This window comes from Galleria mellonella, unplaced genomic scaffold (assembly GCF_026898425.1).
Source record: "Galleria mellonella isolate WM207_F2 unplaced genomic scaffold, CSIRO_AGI_GalMel_v1 utg172, whole genome shotgun sequence".
Taxonomy (NCBI): domain Eukaryota; kingdom Metazoa; phylum Arthropoda; class Insecta; order Lepidoptera; family Pyralidae; genus Galleria; species Galleria mellonella.
In genome coordinates, this window is record NW_026442015.1 from 6,386,857 (window position 1) to 6,410,534 (window position 23,678).

Genomic DNA, 23,678 nt, shown 5'->3' on the forward strand with positions numbered 1-23,678 from the left:
ATGGTAAGATGTCCCACCGGTGTATACCTACCGATAGCGCAGATGGGGTTGCCATTCCATTATCATTGATAAAAAAAATGTTGATTAACAAAGATATAATAGTAGCCTATGCCTTTTTAAATCCCATATAGTAACTATGTGTGTGTAAAATATTTCATAGTGACGACTCCAAGAGGTAAGAAAATAGGCATATTTAAAATTGGAGGGCGCATGGGCCGTGCCCATCTTGTAAGCTTCTGGTGCCCACTCCAGTATACAAGGAAAAATTCGCAGATATATCTAAGAGCATATAGGTGCCTTTCTTAAGGGGTTAACCCTAAGTGAAAAAATAATCTTAAATAGGTACGCCAATTGGTAACATGCTCAGCAATAGGGTTAACCCTAAGTGAAAAAATAAATAGGTACCCCAATTGGTAACATTCTCAGCAATATATCCTGTTAGGTTGACCTGCACGTGGTCCCCCCTGGAAACCACCGTGCTAAATTTCAGGTGTATTCATCACGGTGGGCTAACTGACCTGCCTTTTCATTCTCACCTATCATTCCTCACTGATGCCCCGCCAGCATATACCGATAGCGCAGGCGGGGTTACCATTCCATTATCATCCAATAAAAAAAAACAGTTGTGGATATACCCAACCAGGTCGACCTTCACGTGATCCTCCCTGGAAATCATCGTGCTGAAAATCAGGCCCTGGAAGGTAGTTGTTGTTTTGTGTTGTGTAATCCTATTGTAACGTAATTTGTAATTTAAGAATTAATAAAACCAAAGGGAAATTCGTGGAAGTTGACCTAAAAAAGTATATTGCTGACAGGAGGTCTCTTAGACTGCATAATAGCATCTTACGATGAAAAGAAAATTTGTAAATTATTTAATTTATTTACACTTTATTGCACCAAGTAAAAAGAGAAATAACAAATACAGTAAATATTAATGAGAAGTGATACAAAAGGCGGCCTTATCGCTAAGCAATCTCGTCCAGACAACCTTTGGGTAGAGAACATTGAGAAAAAGACAAAGGGTAGGTGGTGCACTATTATATAAATATTATCATATACAAACATATATACATACATACATACACATACATATATAATATATTATATAATTATTAAAAGAAAGTTAAACTGATACGTACAGAACCCTATTTACGGAGTTCTAACGAGACGAGAAGATCCCGGCCGTTAATAACCCGATATCTGTAGTTCAATTATGTAATCAAACGTGTATTCAAAGTTTAACCGCCCCATATGACACTGTTTATATGTTTTTTTTATTTTTTTTTTTTATTATCTTATTATGAAATTATCAATATTATTTAATAGTAAAGCCAGCAATTGGTCAAAGACCGGTTGTTAGTATTGAATCACCGCTATATTATACTGCCATAATATTTATAAGTCACGACAACTTTTTTTTTTTCTTTTATCAACTGACATATTTTTACGCGCGAAAAATGTACGCTAATCTGTCATCAGTCAAGTATGTATGTACGGTGTAAACGAATGGGCGCTTTTTATTGTTAACCGCATCAACTGTTGTTACGATTTTGGTGTCTTTTTTTTTTTAATGGGTGAAAATGATATGGTAACCCCGCCTGCGCTAACGTGATACGCTGGCGGAGCACCAGTGAAGGGTGATAGATGAGAATGAAAACAGGCCGGTTAGCCCATCATGTTGAATTCATCAAGAATTAACCACGATAGTTTCCAGGGAGAACCGCGAGGAGGTCTACCTGGTTGGGTATATTGCTAGCAATGGGATTCTCAGTCTCCATTACTAACAATCCCTTTCCCCCACGATTTTGGCGTCACGATAAAATGTAATTCAGGTAGCTTTTACCAGCGACTTTGTCCATGTGACTGGTATATAAGAATTGTTGACGACCTTAAGCTCAAAGGCTGTATCGAGTACTTAAGTCTAAGGCGAGACTGCCTCCCTCTGCGTGTTCTACCGCTTGTATCAAAGGTTTATGTTTTGAGGAATCGTTTAGAATGATACCTACAGTCACATTTTATCATCGCACCGCTCGCCATCGTCAGAGAATTCATACTCACACGCTTGAACCTAAATGGTCACGTACAGTGCACTTCCAGATAAATTTTCTCCCACGAACGCTGTGGAATGAGCTGCTGAGATTTTCCCTAGAGACTACAGTATGGGGTTCTTCAAAAAGGGTATATTAAGATTTCTTCAGGTTCGGCAACGCGCATGTGACTTTGAAGTTTGTTTATATTAAATAGCTCAGCTTTCGCAGCGGTCACCCATAGGAACCCCTGTTTCTTTTCTATGTACTTATGGTATTAAACCTATAACTATAGGCGAACCGTCACAAGACTACAGTATGGGGTTCTTCAAAAAGGGTATATTAAGATTTCTTCAGGTTCGGCAACGCGCACGTGACACCCCTAGTGTTGCAGGCGTCCATAGGCTACAGTGACCGTTTACCATTAGACGGGCTGTGTGCTTCTTTGTCAGTTTTGTAATATAAAAAAAAAAAATCAATAATTGTGATAAAATGTAGCCTATATTCTACCCTATTGCATATAGTATTCGTACGTATTATACCAAATTTTATAGTGATTGTTTATACCAGAGGTAGCCGACTTGATTAGACCCAAGATCTACCGTTTACTGACGAAACCCTGTACGATTTACCTGTACATTTACCAGAGGGAGACTTTGTACAAAAGACGATTGCTTGAGTACCTCTGTCCCATTCGTGTTTCAAATGTGAAGCAGTTGTATTTGCATGGCTGTGTTTCGGTTTGAAGGGTGGGATATCAATGGCGTGAATTAACTGGGTACAGAGGAATAACGCCTGAGTCCTCAGGAGTGGCAACGCATGGGGGGGTACTATGGACGAAACAGTATACTTTGTTATGTCCATGGTACTGCTCATGTCTATAGGCGACGGTTACCACTTTCTATCAGGTGGGCCGTCAGCTTGTTTGCCGTTCTAAGTTGTATAAAAAAAAAATCTTTTTTTGACACTAAATTTCTGTCTGAAATTACGAATGAAATTTTGGAAAACAATTATGAATCGTTGTAATTTTTTTAAAATATTCGAACCGTAAACATCAATCTGGAACTTATTCTTGGTAACTACTTATTTATATTAGTGTATATATATATATATATATTATATTATCGACTTGACTAATAGTCGCGATCGACATTGTCGCGATCGACATGTTTCCATCATTTCAGGTGTAAGATACACAATGTCACAAAGGGTCTCATGAAACGTTTTGTAAAATTTTATGTTATCGAAACACAAAATTTCATTGAATAATACTATATGATATATAACTACCTAAATTTCAGTATTTATTTTTGACATATAAAAATCGGTCCAGTAAATGGGACTTAACATTTCGTTCGTCATAAATCCTACCATAAAAATATAAAAGAACGATATTTAAATATTTTTTTATTATTATAAAAAAATGTTCACCAGAAGGAGACGTTGTACAAGTCGTTTGCTTGGGCACCTCTGTCCCATTCGTGTTTCTATCGTGAAGCAGTTGTGTTTGCATGGTTGTTTCGATTTGAAGGGTGGGATATGGCGTGAATTTACAGGGTGCAGAGGAATAAAATCTGAGTCCTCAGGAATGGCAACGCATGGGGGGGTACTATGGATGAAACAGTTTACTCTGTTATGTCCATGGTACTGCTCATGTTTATAAGCGACGGTTATCAGTATCCATCAGGTGGGCCGTCAGCTTGTTTGCCATTCTAAGTTACATATAAAAAATTATTAAAGAATGTACTAGAATTGATAAATTTCATATTATCTGTAAATTTTTGTGATGATAAGATAGTTTATTTAAAAAATAATGTCAATTTAACAATAATGAATTAACCTTAATGTATGTAAATTACGGATAAACAAGATTGGTTGCGGAATAGATAATTTTAGAGTATATATATATATATATATGCTGAAGAAGAACCAAATTAAAGTACCCGTGACCGGCGAGCGTGTATAAAAAGATTGATGAATGTGGAGGAAGCGAAAGAGATTTGTTTGAATCGAAGTATTTGGCGTTCCATTGTTTCTGCCTACCCTAATGGGAGACAGGCGTGACAGATATGTATGTATGTATGTATATATAAATATACCATATATATATTTTGCAACCATTCTTTGGAATCAACTTCCAGCAGTAGTATTTTCGAACTGATACGACAATATAACTTTCAAGAAAAGAACATATTCCTTTTTAATAAATCCGGCAGCATACCCGTGGTGTCTCTGGTTTTGCGGGTGATCAAGGGCGGCAGTATTCATTTACCATCAGGTGAGCCGCATGCTCTTTTGCCCTTTGTGTTATAAAAAAAAGCTTTGATGGTAAGATATGGATGTATTATAGAATTAAAAGGTACGTAATCATAACACCATAGTTTCCATAGCAATGGAAGTCACTATATTCTCTGATGTCTAATGTCCATATGTATGGTGTTCATGTCCATAAGCGACGGTTAGGTGGACCTTTAGCTTGTTTGCCATTTTGAGTATCATAAAAAAAATCATAAAAATAGCACATATGTTTTTATAACCTTGACAGAAGATGATTACTATGTTATGATACACATGTTTACTTCAAGTATGTGTGGTCTCAAGTTATTTTTATCAGAAGCACTGCGAAATTTTATACGGTCACTGCTGAATACAGGTCTTCTCCATAGACTACCATAAGGAACGGTCCCCATTATGACTCTGTCGTCACTCCATCTAGTGAGGAGTCATCCTACTGCACTTACCTGTACGGGGTCGCCACCCAAGAACATTTCCCCATCGGTTGTCGGTTCTTCGGTTCTTCGAGCTATGTAACCAGTCCATTGCCACTTCAGTTTGTTCCTTAATTTACATACATTAAGGAGTTATATATATATATATATATATATATATATATATATATATATATATAACTTTATATTTCCTCTATTCAATAATGCACCGCTTACTTATTTCTCGGTTTGTTCAATGGTTGACTGGTAGAGAACACCATCCGGTGTTAAGTCCACCAAGTGGCTCAGAAATGTAAAAAATTTCACTGTGTATTAAAGTTTAAATAAAGAAATATAAACTAGAAGATTTAAACGCGCTGCTGTTAAATCCTTCCACTATTTATTTATTAATATTTCAAATCACCTAATTTTTTTGTGGCTACCACGTGTCACGTGTAATGACAAACGCTCTTGGCGTTAGTCAATCAAGCACGAACTATTAAATATTCAACGATCATTTTATTTTACACATATATAATATGTTTAAATAAATTCGTATAATGTTAACAGAGACTTTAAATAACAATTTGTGGATATTTTTTTTTTATTAAATACATTTCTTGCATTAAATAACTATTATTTTCCTTCTTTCGTTTTCTTCTCAATCCAAATGTTGTCTGGTAGAGATTGCTTTAGTGACAAGACTGTTTTTAGTATTTTATAAACGTAATATATATGTATATATATAAATAAATAGTTGTGATTTTTTTATACAACTTAAAATGACAAACAAGCTGACTTGTTTGCCATTCTAAGATTTTTTTTTAAATATTATTTAAAGGGCTTTTACCTTCTTCAGGTATATCAGTCTTATCGTACCCTGAACTGATTTCTCAAACAAAACTTTATCTACCTTCCCTAGACGTGGAAAGAGAAGAATTAATGGGCATCAATAATTTACAGAGATGTTCAAAAATTTCTGGTTTAAGTTCAGCTAACATAGATTGAATAAGACCAACATTCAATTTATTTAAGTTAAAGTGGCGCATGAATTCTTCTCTTTCCTTCGTATTAATACGACACTCTAATAGGATATGATGCACATCATCGATGGTATTACAAGTTTGACAATGTGAAGTGTGAAGAAATTACAAGAAGCTTGTAATTTCTTGTAAATTTTTCACAACAGAAATATATATTACCGAAATAATAGTAGAAAATTAAATAAAGATTAATCTAAATAACGCAACTCGATGGTGTTGTTACTTGAAGTCGAAAGACATAGTGGATAATTCTAAAACGCCGAAACATTTTTTATGTTTTCTTATACAACTTAGAATGACAAACAAGCTGACGGTCCACCTGACGGAAAGTGATAACTGTCGCCTATAGACATGAGCAGTACCATGGACATAACAGAGTATACTGTTTCGCCCATGATAACCCCTTATGCGTTGCCATTCCTGAGGACTCAGGTGTTATTCCTCTGTACCCTGTAAACCTGTAACCATTATTACCCATAAAAAAGGTACATAAGAGAGTATTAAATAAATAAATAGCTGAACATTGAACCTTGTCAATAATGAAGACAATTATTGACATTGTTATCGCCGATATAGCCATAAAAGTTGTTATTATTCTAATCAAATAAAAATAAACTTTAGGTATTATGTAAATAGTAAACAAAACCGAATGTCACCGATATGCACAAGCCCACACCGCCTTGATGCACATACTGTTAATGATTACCAGAGGGAGACTTTGAACAAAAGTCGTTTGCTTGGCCACCTCTGTCCCATTCGTGTTTCAACCGTGAAGCAGTTGTGTTTGCATGGCTGTGTTTCGGTTTGAAGGGTGCGATATGGCAGTGAATTTACAAGGTACAGAGGAATAACACTTTAGTCTTCACGAATGGCAACGCATTGGGAGTATCATGTGTGAAACAGTATACTCTGTTATGTTCACGGTACTGCTCATGTCTATAGGCGACGGTTACTATTTTCCATCAGGTGGACCGTCAGGTTGTTTGCCATTCTAAGTTGCATAAAATAAAAAAGGAAAGTCATTTTGTTTGTTTTTCACCGCTTTAAAAGCGAGCAATATGCTTGAAGTTCATCCACAATGGCTACCCGCATAAATAATTGTACCAATTTATTACATCTTGTCGATTACCACCACTGTTGAAAACTAAATGTTTGATTATAATAATACTTTAAGGTAGGGGGTCGCAAGTTATTTTTACATACTAAGGGAGTTTCGTCATGAAATAGATTGAAAAATACCAATCTAAGATGTCTACTGTAAACAAGAAATTATGTTTGCAGTGCTCGAATGACGACAGTTTAAAATAAACCTCAATGGTGTAGAGTGTGCGCGGATCTGTTTGTCTGGGCAATTCCACACTCGACCTATGATTAGGTCACGCGTAAGTTGTTGACCAATTTTCGACCGACTTCAAAGATAAAAGGGTCTCAATTCCTTTGTTTTTTTGCGTTTATACTATACTAGCGACCCGCCCCGGCTTCGCACGGATGCACATTACATCACATCACATTAGAAACCTCTAAAATTATTAGTGTTCCTCTACAATATTATGCATGTATTATACATATAAACCTTCCTCTTAAATTACTCTATCTATAAAAAAAAAAGTTTCAAAATCCGTTGCATATTATTAAAGATTTAAGCATACATAGGGACGGACAGACAGCGACAGCGACTTTGTTTTATACTATGTAGTGATTACAAGATAACTTTGCCAATTTTCTACCAATTTTGATGATTATTTTTTGCAACCGTCAGACTTTACTTTCGTGTTTGTTCCGCAATTTTGTCACGATTGAGGTCGCCTTTTTTGCGCACCATACCATAGATTATATGCCTTATAGTTGTTTGTCTACGTAGACATTGCGTGTTCCTTGCGCTTGCGTGCCCAAATTGGCAACTTGACTATTGTGTTTGAGTCTTTAAATATTTCCGTCTATAACAAGTAATTTTTAATATATTGTAAACTTTTTTTTATACATTCTTTATCTTTTTTTTAGGGTTCCGTGCCTCCAAAGAAAAAACGGAACCCTTATAGGATCACTTCGTTGTCCGTCTGTCCGTATGTACCTTTTTGTAGGAACGAGTGGAGATATCAAGTTGAAATTAATATCGTATACTCAGGTCGGCAATCTCTTAAAGCAGTGAAAACATCAAGCTTCTAAATCGACGCAATCAAAAGATACGGCCGTTTATGTAGCATTTATATCGCATATATTGACATTCGTAAAGGGAATCAATACCTATAGGGTGCTTCCCGTTGATCTAGAATCATGAAATTTGGCAAGAAGCAATGTCGTCACGAGTAAAGAAAAAATCTTGAATATTAACTCACATGAGCAAAGCCGCAGGAAACATCTACTTCATAATATTATTCTTTCTCCGATTGTACCCTGAATCAATCATTCAACTGAATCAATGACCTTTCAATGATGAATAAATCATTGACCAGTGTATGTATGAAAATGATTAAATTACTTCGACATACAAATCAAATGTTCTAAAAATACTAATTTACTTTTTATACAACTTAGAATGGCAAACAAGCTGACAACCTACCTGATGGAAAATGGTAACCGTCGCCTATAGACATGAGCAGTACCATGGACATAACAGTGTATATTGTTTCGCCCATGATACCCCCATGCGTTGCCATTCCTGAGGACTCAGGTGTTATTCCTCTGTACCCTGTAAATTCACGCCATATCCCACCCTTCAAACCGAAACACAGCCATGCAATTTTCATTTTCAATTTTACCATACATTATAGTTTTTCCCATATACTAATAAATGTATGGTAACCCCGCTCACGTACACAGATAAAAAAGTTAACCTCTTTTGTTGGAACATTTGTATGAATGAATGAGTATACTTTATTTGCACTGTACAATATAGGGAATAAGCAAAACAATTTACAAACACAACGATACATTTGTATGGAGACACTATCTATGTATATAATTTAAGACCGCGCCCTCTAGTTGCGAAAGTTTAATACCAATATTTTAACGATTGAAGCTTGCAGTCGCCATTCTCAACGTATAGTTATTCCTCTGTGCATTTTATACTTTTTTATTTGTACTTTACATTGTTTTGAAAAGCAAAATGTACTAGTCTATTCCACTTGTATGGGACTTCACCTTCGTCGACACGGTGGCGCCGTCTCATCTTTCAAGTACATCCAAGAGGGCTGGTGCCGCCGCAACGCACCAGGAGTCTATCAAGCGCCGTAAATATTCATCCCTTGGAAATGGATAAATATTTGCGGCGTTTGGAGTTGAAACTCTGGGTCCGTCAAAATCTGTGAATCTTTTCAAAGAGATTTCACGCCGACTGGTGGAAACCTCTGGTGACCAGAAGGCTGGCCTATACTTTGGTCAACGCATTTCCATTGCTATTCAGCGTGGAAATGCAGCAAGTATCCTAGGCACCCTACCAGCTGGCAGTGATCTCAAAGAATTTTTTTATCTTTAAATATATATAATATTTTTTTTTTTTTTATTATATATATATATATATATATATATATATATATATATATATATATATATATATATATATATATATATATATATATATATATATATATAGGCTAGTAGTTGTATTGTTCTATGTTTATTTTAAAAAGAATTGAATAATATTCGTAATTTTATAATTTGCCCGATATCAAATGTACTAGTTATTTTTGTGTTTTCATTTATATAATTTAAACTTTTTGAAAAAAGTATCAGCTGCGTTTCATGCCTGTTCTTCTTGGCTGAAATTGTGTTTTGAATGAGTGATAATAAAGGAAACGACTATTAAAAAATGCTTAAGTCTAAGTTTAGCTTAATAAAAATATTTTTCTGTTACTTTTTTCTTTCGTATATAAAAAAAAAAAAAAGTTTGTTACAATATTACATAAAAATATGTACACAAAAACATAGCATAACAAGTTGCAAGGTGAAAGGGTAGCAACGGGAGACCATATCTGAATAGTGATCTCTTCCAGGCAACCTTAGGATGGAGAGAAAATAATTTGTTATTTATTATTTGTATCATGTTATGTCCATGGTACTGCTCATGTCTATAGGCGACAGTTACCACTTTCCATCAGGTGGGCCGTCAGCTTGTTTTTTTTTAATGGCTGATAATGGTATGGTAACCCCCTTCGCGCTTTGGGTGTACATCGGTGTACGGGCACCAGTGGAAGATGATAGGTGAGAAAGAATGTAAGTCAGTTGGCCCACCATGATGAATTCGACAAGAATTAATCATGATGGTTTCTAGGGGGAGCTACGTGGAAGTCAACCTGACAGGGTATATTGCTAGTAATGGGGCTATTTGACCCCATTACTAACAATCCCAACAAGCTGACGGCGGGAGGCGTCAGCTTGTTTGCCATTCTAAGTTGTATAAAAAAATATTTGTATCAGAAAATGTGTGTGATGAAAAAAAAAATACATTGATTACGAAAACAGTAATAGTGGTGGCACATGTTAAACCGGTTCGTTGCTCGGTTGCGGCACGCGGGGCAAACGGCGGCGGCCTAGAATGACTTAGTTTGCTAGTAGTTACAATATTCCAGTTTTCCCTTTCAAATGTGTAATATCACACGCTGCTTGCATCCTGTGGGGTCTATTCGAAAAGGTGTTATCGTCGTCATTATTCTACCCGTCAAATCGGCCCCATTGCTAGCAATATATCCTATCAGATTGATCACCACGCGGTGATCCTACCTATCGTAAATCCATTCCTTTTTTACCAACTTTCTTCACTCGCTTCCTATATCCTCTTCGGGGGGAGGGGTGAAAGGGATTGTTAGTAATGGGGACTACCAATACCATTGGGGGAAAGGGATTGTTAGTAATGGGATCTAACAGCCCCATTGCTAGAAATATAGGGCATATTCAGGGTATATCAGGTCGACCTCCACGCGGTTCCCCCTGGAAACCATCGTGGTTATTCCTCATGGAATTCTTCACAATGAGCTAACCTGACCTGCTTTCATCCTCACAAATCACCTCTCACTGGTGCCCCGCCAGTGTATACCGATAGCGCAAACGGGGTTACCATTCCATTTTCAACCATTAAAAAAAACATCAGTCTAGTGGCCACTCATAAAATCAAAATTCATAATTTTGACTAATACGAACAAAAACATGTTACGCCGACCCCAAATAATTGGGATAAGGGCAGGATCACGATGATATTTAGAGACATAGATAATGTATCTAACATTATCTATGCGTTGGAAGAGAAGTACTAAGCTTGTCAGTATTGATAGATAAGTAACATGCAAATGTCTTCATATATTCAAAGTATGTCTTTATATCTTTCAATAAGTGTTTATATAGGACGCTTTATGTAAATAAAACATGAGATTAACTTTATAATGTTACTAAATTTATATATATATATATATATATATCTGACCGACTTCACGTTTGTGATATTACTAAGGATTTCTATGAGGGCAGATAGCCGACAAATAAAGGAGTATTTAATATTTATATTCTTTATTGCACTTGTAAATTACATTGTTAATGCATTTATAAATATTGTGAGCAGGGGTGAACTTATCTCCGACAGAGATCTCTTCCAGTCAACCCGATACAGTTAGAAAGCATGTCGTTAGCGGGCAGCTGATGTGCTACAAATATTAATATTTAAAATACATAAACAAATATAGATAGATAGATAGATAGATACTCTTTATTGTTACCTCCAAAAGATTACAATAGTAAACTTATTATAAATATAAATAATTACAAGAAATAATCACAATGAGAAAACAATGGGCGGCCTTATCGCTAAGAGCGATCTCTTGCAGGCAACCTTTGGATGGAGAGGAGTAATTATAAACAGTTTGGTGGGAGGCACGATGAAAAATTTTGTTAGTTCTAAATATGGGAGATGTGATACATATAATAATATAAATATTATATCCCTACTCATTATTATATTTATATACATACACCTACACACACATATACATATATATATATACATATTATACATATACAAATACATATATATTTTATCGTTTATTCGGTAATAATAAAATTTAGGTTTACCCTGATCCCGCCCCACTAACTTTAGAGTGAGTTTATCGCTGCATATCGATGTCAATGTCTTATCAATTATTGACTCAATTTGTAAACACATTTGGCAGTGCACATTGTTTATACCTATTGGCTACTATATTAACAGCTCAGATTCAGATTATATAGATAATCTCAATATTAATGCTTCACTAAAAATAGGTCAACTTTTTTAACTATGTTGCGTGAATAGGATGGATGATAGGTGAAAATTAAGTTAGATAAGGTGACCTTTCGCGACGAATTTGACTGTAATTAATCGCGATAGTTTTCAGAGGGAACTGCGTGGAGGTCGACCTGACAGGGTATATTACTAACAATGAGGATTAACGTTCCCGTTATTAACAATCCTTCTCCTCCCGTGTGAATAAGATTATCGTAATGTCTATTTATTATTACATTTAAGACAGAAACTATATTTATAATAAAGTTAAATTGAAAAATATAGAAGATACAAAATTTTTATAATATATTTGAAAGAATTGTTTTTTTTTTTTAATTTATTTGGACAAAACAATCTAGAAAAAATATTTTCTAATTTTTATTGCAAATTTGAGAAATTTTTATAGTAATTACTTGCAACACTAAAAAAAGCGTTTGTTTTGATTTTTTTGTATAATATTTTACTGTATATTTGATTTAAATTATTTATCTTTTATTTTACTGTAATTAAAATAAATATTATTATTGTAAAATCTGACACTATCTAAACTGTATTCACGTACCAGATGGACAGAGACTTTGTACAAAAGTCGTTTGCTTGGGTACCTCTGTCCCATTCATGTTTCTACCCAGTATGAAGCAGTTGTATTTGCATGGCTGTGTTTCGGTATGAAGGGTGGGACATGGCAGTGAATTTACAGGGTACAGAGGAATAACACCTGAGTCCTCAGGAATGGCAACGCATGGGGGTATCATGGGCGAAACAGTATACTCTGTTATGTACATGGTACTGCTCATGTCTATAGGCGACGGTTATCACTTTCCATCAGGTGGGCCGTCAGCTTGTTCGCCATTCTAAGTTGCATAAAAAAAAAGAAACGTAAATAAGACTAGGTACATTTTGCACGTATTAAAACAATGCGGCTAAACATGTGATTCTATAATGTTAATCAAGATTTATTTCAACCATATTTATGCCAATAAATTATTATTATTAAAAAAAAAACATGTGCGTGACATTATCTACGTGACGTTTGGCTAAATAGAAGTCGATCCGTTTTTTAAAGTCAATGCTCTATCTATATGATCTATGATTAATAAGCTTTCTTAATCAAATCCAACGATGGAATTTGAAGGAATCGATTGACAGATAAACATTTTATTTGAGTCATCTATGACACATGTAAATAATAATAATAATAATAACGGTGAACGGTCTTATCCCAACCAGTCTGGAACAACATCTCAGACGGTTGGGATTCCGAGGCGGCTCACTCCCGGGAAAGATGTAGAAAGCGGTGCTCTTAGATTCTGCCCGCATTGTACGCCGGTTTCTCTCCCTGGGGCCCTGAACCCCGGCCGACTGTGCTTCTGCCGGGGGTTAGTTGCCATCTCCTCTCCTTAAGAGGGGAGATGAGAATTTTAGTGAAATTTAAAAAATAATAATAATAATTTATTTGGAACAAAAACATTGGTTACAATATTATTGAAAAACGATGATATCCGCAGAAGTATAAAACTGTGTCGCGAATATCAACGCCCTCCTCCTTATAGCAGGATTCCAAAATAGACAAAACGTATAGTAGTTATTACATCAACGAAGATAATTGTTTGTATCTAGCAACTAACCAACCACAATACTAAATAATAACTATAAACTACAATAAATAAAATAAAAAAGTAAAAATTTAAAAAACAGTAGCCTACATGTACAATTTACAACCAAATTCATACAAATTATATATGTATTTTCATAGATAGATAGATAGGTACTCTTTATTGTTTCCTCCAAAAGATTACAATAGTAAACTTATTATAAATACAAACAATTACAAGAAATAATCACAATGAGAAAACAATGGACGACCTTATCGCTAAGAGCGATCTCTTGCAGGCAACCTTTGAATGGAGAGGAGTAATTATAAACAGTTTGATCGGAGGCACGATGAAATTCTATTATTTCTGAAATATAGAGATATGATACATGTAATAATGTAAAATATATATCCCTACTCGTTATATACACTTATATACTATTATATATACACACACATACATAAACATACATAAATATATACATACACACACATATATACATACATGCATATAAACATCTACATAGATACATAAAAATATATAAATACTGCTCATATGTTATACATAAAACATCATTTGATCATAAGCCTCGCCTTTAGGATGTTTTGCCGTGAAATAGAACACACCCAGATTTTTTTTAATTTTTCCTTTCTCTGTCTGTTTTTCGGGCGGTCTTGTTGTACGGGCTAATCTCCGAAACTGTTGGACCTTACATACCTTACATTCGCGGTCAACATTTTAGATACATTTAATCATAGAAAATTTAAGAGTTCCCGTGGGATAGTTCAAAAACTATAGTAACTTATACAGTTTAATACACAACCTGCTTAACTAAAGTCATTTTGAGCCAAGGCAAAGAGTGAGAACGACACGTCATTGGTAATATCGGTCCAGTATTCCCAGACATAATAAATGGGTGGGTACATACATCACTTTTTCGCTTTATCCGAGCAGTAAATACTTTATATTATTCTAATTTTCGTAGATAATATAGTATATGTTATATATGTGTAATTATATTTGTTATTCATATATATTTATTCGTTTATATATGTAATTTTAGTATGTATGTATATCAATAATTAGTAGTACCGCATTCGAGTATTCTGACACTTCCCTATGGTTGACTGGGAGAGAATGATTTTAGTATTAAGTCCGCCATGTACAAATATATGTACTAATAAATAAATAAATAAAATACATTAATACATACTAAACAGGAATAACAAATACCACGTAGACAAAGTCGCGTGCATCAACTAGTATTAAATAATACCATCGAACCCAAACTCCTAAACTCGAATTGAAGCTCCACTAACTACAGTGATATGACACACAGTTATCAAGTTAACCATAAAATATAACTGCAAAATAGAACCCCCAGCCTTGCCTTCATTTTTGGCCGCCATACCAATCGGGTCGTGAAATTAAATTCCTTGTCATTATACCGTCACGGGACTTGAACCTGTATACCTGCATTCATTAGGTGGAAAGGGATTGTTAGTAATGGGGTCTAATTTCCCCGTTACTAGCAATACATCTTATCAGGTCGACCTCCACGCAGTTCCCCCTGGACACTATCGTGGTTAATTCTAGTTGAATTGGTCACGATGGGCTAACAGACCTGCTTACATCGTCACCTATCATCCCTCACTGGTACCGATAGCGCAGGCGGGGTTACCATTCCATTATCACCCATTAATGATACCTGCGTGAATTTACAGGGTACAAAGAAATAACACCTGAGTCCTCAGGAATGACAACGCATGGGGGATATCATGGGCGAAACGATATACTCTGTTATGTCCATGGTACTGCTCATGTCTATAGGCGACTGTTACCACTTTCCATCAGGTGGACCGTCAACTTGATTGCCATTCTAAGTTGTATGAAAAAAAAAACCTGCATTCATTCTCCTATGGTTCTTTTTTGATGATGAAAATGCAGCCGTAACTCGACTGCATTATCGATATACGCTGGTGGGTGAATGGTAGTACCAGTGAATGATGTTAGATGAAGATGAAGACAGGTCAGTTAGTCCATTGTGACGAATTCTTTAGGAATTCTAACTGAACTAGAGGATGATTTTGTACAAAAGTCGTTTGCTTGGGTACCTCTGTCTCTTTCGTGTTTCTGCCGTGAAGCAGTTGTGTTTGCATGGTTGTGTTTCGGTTTGAAGGGTGGGATATGGCAGTGAATTTACAGGGTATAGAAGAATAACACCTGAGTCCTCAGGAATGGCGACACATGGGGGGTCATCATGGGCGAAACAGTATACTCTGTTATATTCGTGGTACTGCTCATGTCTTTAGACGACAGTTACCATTTTCCATTAGGTGGGTTGTCAGTTTGTTTGCTATTTTAAGTCGCATAAAAAGAAAACCACTATAGTTTCTAGGGAGAGCACGTGGAGGTCGATTTGACAGGGTTTATTGCTGGCGATTAATCTTCGCATTTCCAACAGTCCTCCTCCCGCCTCTCCCTTCCTTTGCCCAGTGGTACATCGGATTACGTCATAAAAAAATTAAGAAATCTTGTATAATTGTATATTTTTTTCATAAATATTCTTTATGTGACAGGTGGCCTAGACATGGCTCGGAGACTGAGTGATTATCAAGGCTGCCACTCGGGTGATTATCAAACCGCTTAATTAAAACTGAATAATGTTTTAATCACGATGGGTAAGAAAGGTTCTTGAGTAGCGACCCCGTACAGGCAAACGCAGTGTAGGACGATCCTCCACTAGATGGAGTGACGACCGAAAATCATTGCAAGGAGTCATTGGATACTAGTGGCTCAGGACCGTTCTTTATGGCAGTCTATGGGGGAGGCTTATGTCCAGCAATGGATGGATAATGGCCGAAATGATGAATTCTATCTTCGAATAATGAAATTCGTATGATTATGTATCATCCATCCATATATTATTCTGCTGACTGGTGGCGGCATGATGGGCTGGGTCGTTTATTTCTCTTTGCTTGGGTACCTCTGTCCCATTCGTGTTTCTACCGTGAAGCAGTTGTGTTTGCATGGCTGTGTTTCGGTTTGAAGGGTGGGATATGGTGTGAATTTACTGGGTACAGAGGAATAACACCTGAGTCCTCAGGAATGGCAACGCATGGGGGGTATCATGGGCGAAACAGTATACTCTGTTATGTCCGTGGTACTACTCATGTCTATAGGCGACGGTTACCACTTTCCATCAGGTGGACCGTCAGATTGTTTGCCATTTTAAGATGTATAAAAAAAAAAGAAAAATTATTATATGTAATAACAATATATTTACCTACATCATATGACGATAGTAAATTAAATTAATATTGATTATTTACAGTAACGTAAATATAAATTTTATTATTCATGACGCTGACGGCACCAGTAGGGAATGAAATTATATTACATTACTTGTCTTCAAAATTAAATAAATAATGTAACTGCAAAATTAATTTATTGTAAAATTAATTATTAATATTTATAAAATATCGAATAACATAATTCAAGAAATGTAGGATAATATTAATGAAAAATAGCGCTTTTTTATTCAACTTAGAATGGCAACATTCTGATCTCGTTGTCTCAATTTCTACATCGGAAATTCACTCCATCAAATTAGACTTTTGGACGAGCTAATTTCGCATTCCTATCAATTTTTTTATACAACTTAGAATGGCAAACAAGCTGACGGCCCACCTGATGGAAAGTGATAACCGTCGCCTATAGACATGAGCAGTACCGTGGACATAACAGAGTATACTGTTTCGCTCATGTTACTTCCCATGCGTTGCCATTCCTGAGGAATCAGGTGTTATTCCTCTATACCCAGTAAATTCACGCTATATCCCACCCTTCCAACCGAAACACAGCCATGCAAACACAATTGCTTCACGGTTGAAACACGAATGGGACAGAGGTACCCAAGCAAACGACTTTTATACAAAGTCTCCCTCTGGTAAAATTTCATCCTCGTATACAACTGTGCCGCGTCGTTGAACTCTTTTGTATTATCAAAGACATTTTTCCTTTTATTCATTCATTTTTATTTATATATGTTTGCTAAAGTACTTTCTAATTAAATTAGCCAACTGGTGTACACGTGGCCTCAGCAACAAGTGGAATAACCTCTGAAATAAGACAAACATATGTACTTTACTGTGAGTGAATGTTAACATTTGTCATTTGTAAAAATGCAGAGTCAGTGGGCTTAATACCAGCGTTCCACATACGAGCGTGCATACGTTTTGTAAGTACATACGACAATTTGACCGAATTATTTTTATCATTAATTGCAGATTTGCGTCGCTATGCATTCGTTTTGCAATTAGCTATATTCGTAATTTGGAACAACATTTTATTATAAGTATAATAAAGTACAAGAACTTTTTTTGAATTATTGCAAAGTTAGAGTTTTCTGTCAATCACCAGCAGGAGATATTGTACAAAATTCATTTGCTTGGGTAGCTCTGTCGCATTCGTGTTGCTACCGTGAAGCAGTTGTGTTTGCATGGCTGTGTTTCGGTTTGAAGGGTGGGATATGGCGTGAATTTACTGGGTACGGAGGAATAACATCTTAGTCCTCAGGAATGGCAACGCATGGAGGGTATCATAGGCGAAACAGTATACTCTGTTATGTCCGTGGTACTGCTCGTGTCTATAGGCGACGGTTATCACTTTCCATCAGGTGGGCCGTCAGCTTGTTTGCCATTCTAAGTTGCTTTAAAAATAAAACACTTATATACATAAATATGTTTCGATAGATGTGTTGCTAAATGCAAAACTTGATAATGACTGCATCAATTTGTACTTAATATTTTTTTTTCAAATATTCATTGATGTCCCAGTCCAAAGAAGGTTCTCATGAAGAGAAAAATTGAAAAATGCTCGAAAAAATGTTAAAATCTTATTTTTACATGGCAACTACTCGTGAAATACCCCAATATAGAGAGACCTGTATTTTTTTTTGATAGATGAAAATGGTATGGCAGCCCCGCCTGCGCTAACGGGATACGCTGGCGGAGCACCAGTGAAGGGTGATAGATAAGAATGAAAACAGGCCAGTTAGCCCATCATGATGAATTCATCAGGAATTAACCATGATAGTTTCCAGGGGGAACAGCGAGGAGGTCGACCTGGTTGGGTATATTGCTAGCAATAGGATTCTCAGCCTCCATTACTAACAATCCCTTTCCCCCCAGATACCTGTGTTTAGCATGGGACAATTAAGGGTTTGTGAGTTCGTATATGATTTTACTTTACCGCTAATAATACAAATACTGAGGGGTTGGGGGGAAAGGGATTGTTAGTAATGGAGACTGAGAATCCCATTGTTAGCAATATACCCAACCAGGTAGACTTCCACGTGGTTCCCCCTGGAAACCATCGTGGTTGATTCTAGTCGAATTCGTCAGGATGGGCTAACTGACCTGCTTTCATCTTCATCAGTCATCTATCACTGGTGCCCCGCCAGCGTATACCGTTAGCGCAGGCGGGGTTACTATTTCATTATCACCAAATTAAAAAAAAAATACTGAGGGTTAAAGACCTAGCTTAATACAAGTCGTAATGATATTAATTTTGCAATAATCCGCAGATGAAACTGTACTTGTAGTGACACGGTCGTCCATTGTTTTCTCAGTGAGAACTTTTCTTGTATTACCTTTTTGTTTTTACCGAGTTTTCTATAGTCTATTTCAATAGAAGACGTAAATGTAAATAAATCGAGGATGGATGAATATTATTCATCGTTACCATATCAGCCTTTAACTGTCCACTGCTGGACATAAGCCGTTTTGCCAGTAATTGCCACGTTTGGTAGGCGGAATGACTTTTGATTCTTGTAAAGTAAATATTAATTGGATATAGAAGGATATAAAGATACTTGTCGAATGACTTGAAAAAGAAAAGTGTTCTCGAATCGATTGTATTTCTTTATGTTTGTTACCTCCTAATACCTTTTTTTTTTTTAACTAGGGTGAAAATCTTCAGAGAACCATCCGCCGGCGGGACGACGAATGGGTACTGTAGGATTTTTACCCACTGAAAACACCCCGGTATTCCTCTTGGCGCCTACCCGCCGGTGATTGAGGCTCGCGACTAGCAGTTTTCCCAACACCTAAACCAACTTAAAAAAAAAAACATTTATCTAAATGGATATACTTAGAAATAGGATCTAATGAAATTTTATCAAAATCGTATCAGTAATTTAGTTTTTAAATTAAAATTAAGTAAAATTAATTAAGTAATTAAATTAAACTGGCCATGCTACAACTGAAATCTGTTATTTTTTATAGCACGTAATCTTTAATTATCTCGGTGTATCAATATATTACAGTTGTGTGGACGAAGTCGCGGATAAAAATTATATTATTATAATTAAATTATAAAAAAAAAATATTATTATTATATTTTAAAAGATAAATAGACAGATAAATACTCTTTATTGTTTCTTCTATAAGGTTACAATAATAAACTTATTATAAATACAAACAATTACAAGAAAATATTACACTGAGAAAACAATGGGTGACTTTATCGCTAAGAGCAATCTCTTGCAGGCAATCTTTGGATGCAGAGAAGTAATTATAAACAGTTTGACTGGAGACACGAAACTCTGTTTGTTTTTTAAATACAAATAGAGATATGCATACGTACAATAATATAAATATATAAATGCACATTTTAAGTTATTAATACATACATTAAATAAATACATATAAAGAATGAATGTATGGATATGGAATGAGCTCCCTGCCGAGGTTTTCCCAAGAGGCTACAGCATGGGGTTCTTCAAATGGGGGTAAAGAGATTTCTTCAGGGTTGGCAACGCGCGTAACACACCTGAAATTGCAGGCGTTTATAGGCTACGGTAACCGTTTACCATTAGGTGGGTCGTATGCTTGTTTGCCACCTTAGTGATATAAAACAAAAAATAGAAACGTATATACATAAAATATAAAGGATTGTGATGTGCGTATTACATAACCCTCCTTTGGCTGTCGGTCTATGATAATTACCCAAATAATTACGTACGTACTAATTGCGTTTTTACAAAACACCGGCACGAAAGTGAGACGCGAACGGATTACGTGACTAATGCAGTTTGCAGCTAACTAGCTTCTGAACTCATATATTTATTTATTAAGACACACCAATAGTACATATGTGGGGGGAAAGAGATTGTTAGTAATGGGGTCAAATAGCCCCATTACTAGCAATATACCCTGTCAGGTACGCGGTTCCTCCTGGAAACCATCGTGGCTAATTCTAGTTAAATTCGTCAGGGTGGGCTAACTGATCTGCTTTCATCCTCATCAATCACTTCTATACCTATATATATATATATATATATATGAACGAAACACAAAATTGATATTTAAATTACATAATACATACCGTTTGAAAATATTTAAATATTTAAAATATCATTCCTTTGAACTATTATGGTTGGATTTATGAAAAACGAGATATTAAATTCTATTTACTGAGCCGGTTTTAATACGAAGGAAAACACGAAATTGAGTCTGTAAATTCGAATTTTCATTTAATGGTAGATGCCATGGCAGATGTTGTTATGGCGATTTAACTCACTGCCTCATCTAACAATAGTTGCAGATTTTGTTTGTACACGTAGGTCTGTTTTATGTATTGAATATTGTTAACATATAAGAAACCCAATATTCTTTCTTCTTAAAATTTTAACATAAGAAACTCAATTTCTTATTTCAAAATTTAATACGAAATACAAGATCGAAAATCAATATCACAGCCTCATTATAAATTACTGAATAACCATTTTATTATTAAGGATTAAATAAATTTACCAACAAAATTTTACGGTATTATAAATAATATTATTTATTTAAAACATTCATTTAGTAAATAAAAAAAATTAAATTTAAAATAATTTAAAATTAATTATGTAAATGTAATTTAATTTAACTAATTAAAAAAATCTTAACATTATTAATAAATGGTATGTTTATTTAATGGAATTAATTAAAAGCTCTACATAAAGAAATTTTCAACTGGCGTAGTCAATAAAACATCTCATTAATAGAAACAAACTCAAGATAACACGTTCAATTTGATAACACGCGATTTGAAAATACCTGTGTATGTTAAAATTCTTGAATACTTTGTTATTAATAAAAACACACTTTAATTGTCTATGATTATCGAAAATTAAAGATTAACCTGTTGAATTTATTAATATTAATTTAATAAATTAAATTAGTAATTTCATTATTAATTAAGTTTAAATTAGTTAATTAAATGTATAACATCCTCAGGTAAAATAACCAGAGAGCAAAATAAATCTAATCCCTACGAAAAAAGAGGTAAGAATTACTTATTATCAATAATATCTACTTTAATTATGTTAAAGTAAATTATTTGAACTCTAAATTATGGTAAATACCTCTGACAGAATCAATTAATGTAAAAATTTTATTTAAAAAATGTAAATATATAAAACATTTAATATGTATTTAGTACAATATGTAAAGTAGTTTAAGAATGTATGACCTATATAAAATATTTTTCATGAGAGACTTCCTGTGAAGATAGGTAACGTGTATTCGTTATGAAATATAATAAAAAATTTGAAAGTAAATACTTAAGTACTAAGGAATGTTGGAAAAATAATTAAGTATGATAATTGTTAAGTAAACTTTATAAATTAAACCAATTCGTCTTAAAAAAAGATCTGCCAAAATCTTACGAAAATGCAGTTATGTCGCTAATTAGTTGCACTTTCGAAAAGTTTTTAATAATATTTTATGCTATGCAACTTACAAAAATAATTAAATATTAATTAAAATTTGCATTTAAGCAGGTTCAAAAATAATAATTTTGTAAAACAAGCCACATACATTCGAAATATAAACGAAACAACTTCATAAAAAAAAAAAGTAAAACAGAATAACCATTGACAATAAAATAACGCCATTCGAAATTTAAAAAAGATAATTGAAACAAAATGGAGACACGCCATTATTTAATAATGTATCGGTAATGTTTTCGGACGATTGTCAGCGCACAGCCTCCGTATCTCACAAGATCACTTTCCAGTGCCCCACTGCCCCAGATCCCCACCATGCAAGTGAAAGCAAAATTAGCAAAAACCCATAATGACATAATACCTGCCAATCGGGCATAACTTAATCTATTCGTAATATAATCAAATAGCAAAGAGATCGATGTAATAATTAAAACTTAAAAAATCTTTAATTAACTACTTACCCCAATTTGTGGGCACTGTATTTTTTAAACACAACACAATCACAACACAGTCTCACTTTTCTTAAAAAAAAAAAAAACAATTAAAAGCACAACACTAATGTCACTGTCAAAATTCCCGCTAAAATTTAGGGGTGAATATTTTTCATAGACACCACAGATAATTTTTTTATATGAAAAAAAAAAACTATATATTTAGTAGCTAAAGAATTAAAATAAAATGCTTTTAAGATTTATTTCACGACAAAGTTTTTTTCAGTCCTCACCGCTAGCCGCAGGCGCATGCAACTTTTTCTATAGAACGCGCAATGTTAAGAACGCGTTATGCCAAACCGGGCTCGGCCGCCCGACTGCACTTTTCTTGCAGAATACTTGTAAGTCGTCGTCCATTCACTGATTCATTATAATTACAGAACGTCATAATATTAATTTATTGTCCGAGGAAATGTTTCAGAAGTTATTCCTTTGAAGGTACCTACATAATTAACTTGTACAGAGTAAGTTAACTACTTATATTTTTTCCTTAGATTATATAGATAGAGTAATGCTCTGTAGCCTAATAGCCTCAGAAACGGACAACTTTTTGTCAGCTTATTGTCAAATTAGTTGACTCGTTTTTATATCAGTGTTCTTTATATTTACGCATAAAATGTATCTTGACGTATTATTTAATAAATAAAATGAGTGTTTACTCATTAAAAAGACGCAGAAATTATATGACAAAATATATAATACTCATAACTATTTATCACGCTGTATGAAAAACTGTATGAAAAAGTTAACTCGTTTTTCTCGAAGCTTTTATAGAAAGGCTTATATATAGG

General features: G+C 34.7%; 1 protein-coding gene across 1 annotated transcript in view; it reads right to left on the reverse strand.

Annotated features, from left to right (window-relative positions):
- The window catches only part of LOC113514835 (scavenger receptor class B member 1), a 145,484-nt gene extending 122,261 nt beyond the window's left edge, over window positions 1–23,223 (reverse strand). The window contains exon 1 of the mRNA XM_052893164.1: window positions 22,858–23,223. The gene's annotated coding sequence lies outside the window, so the exon portion shown is untranslated. The remainder of the gene's footprint in view (window positions 1–22,857) is intronic.
- Window positions 23,224–23,678: the final 455 nt, after the last annotated feature.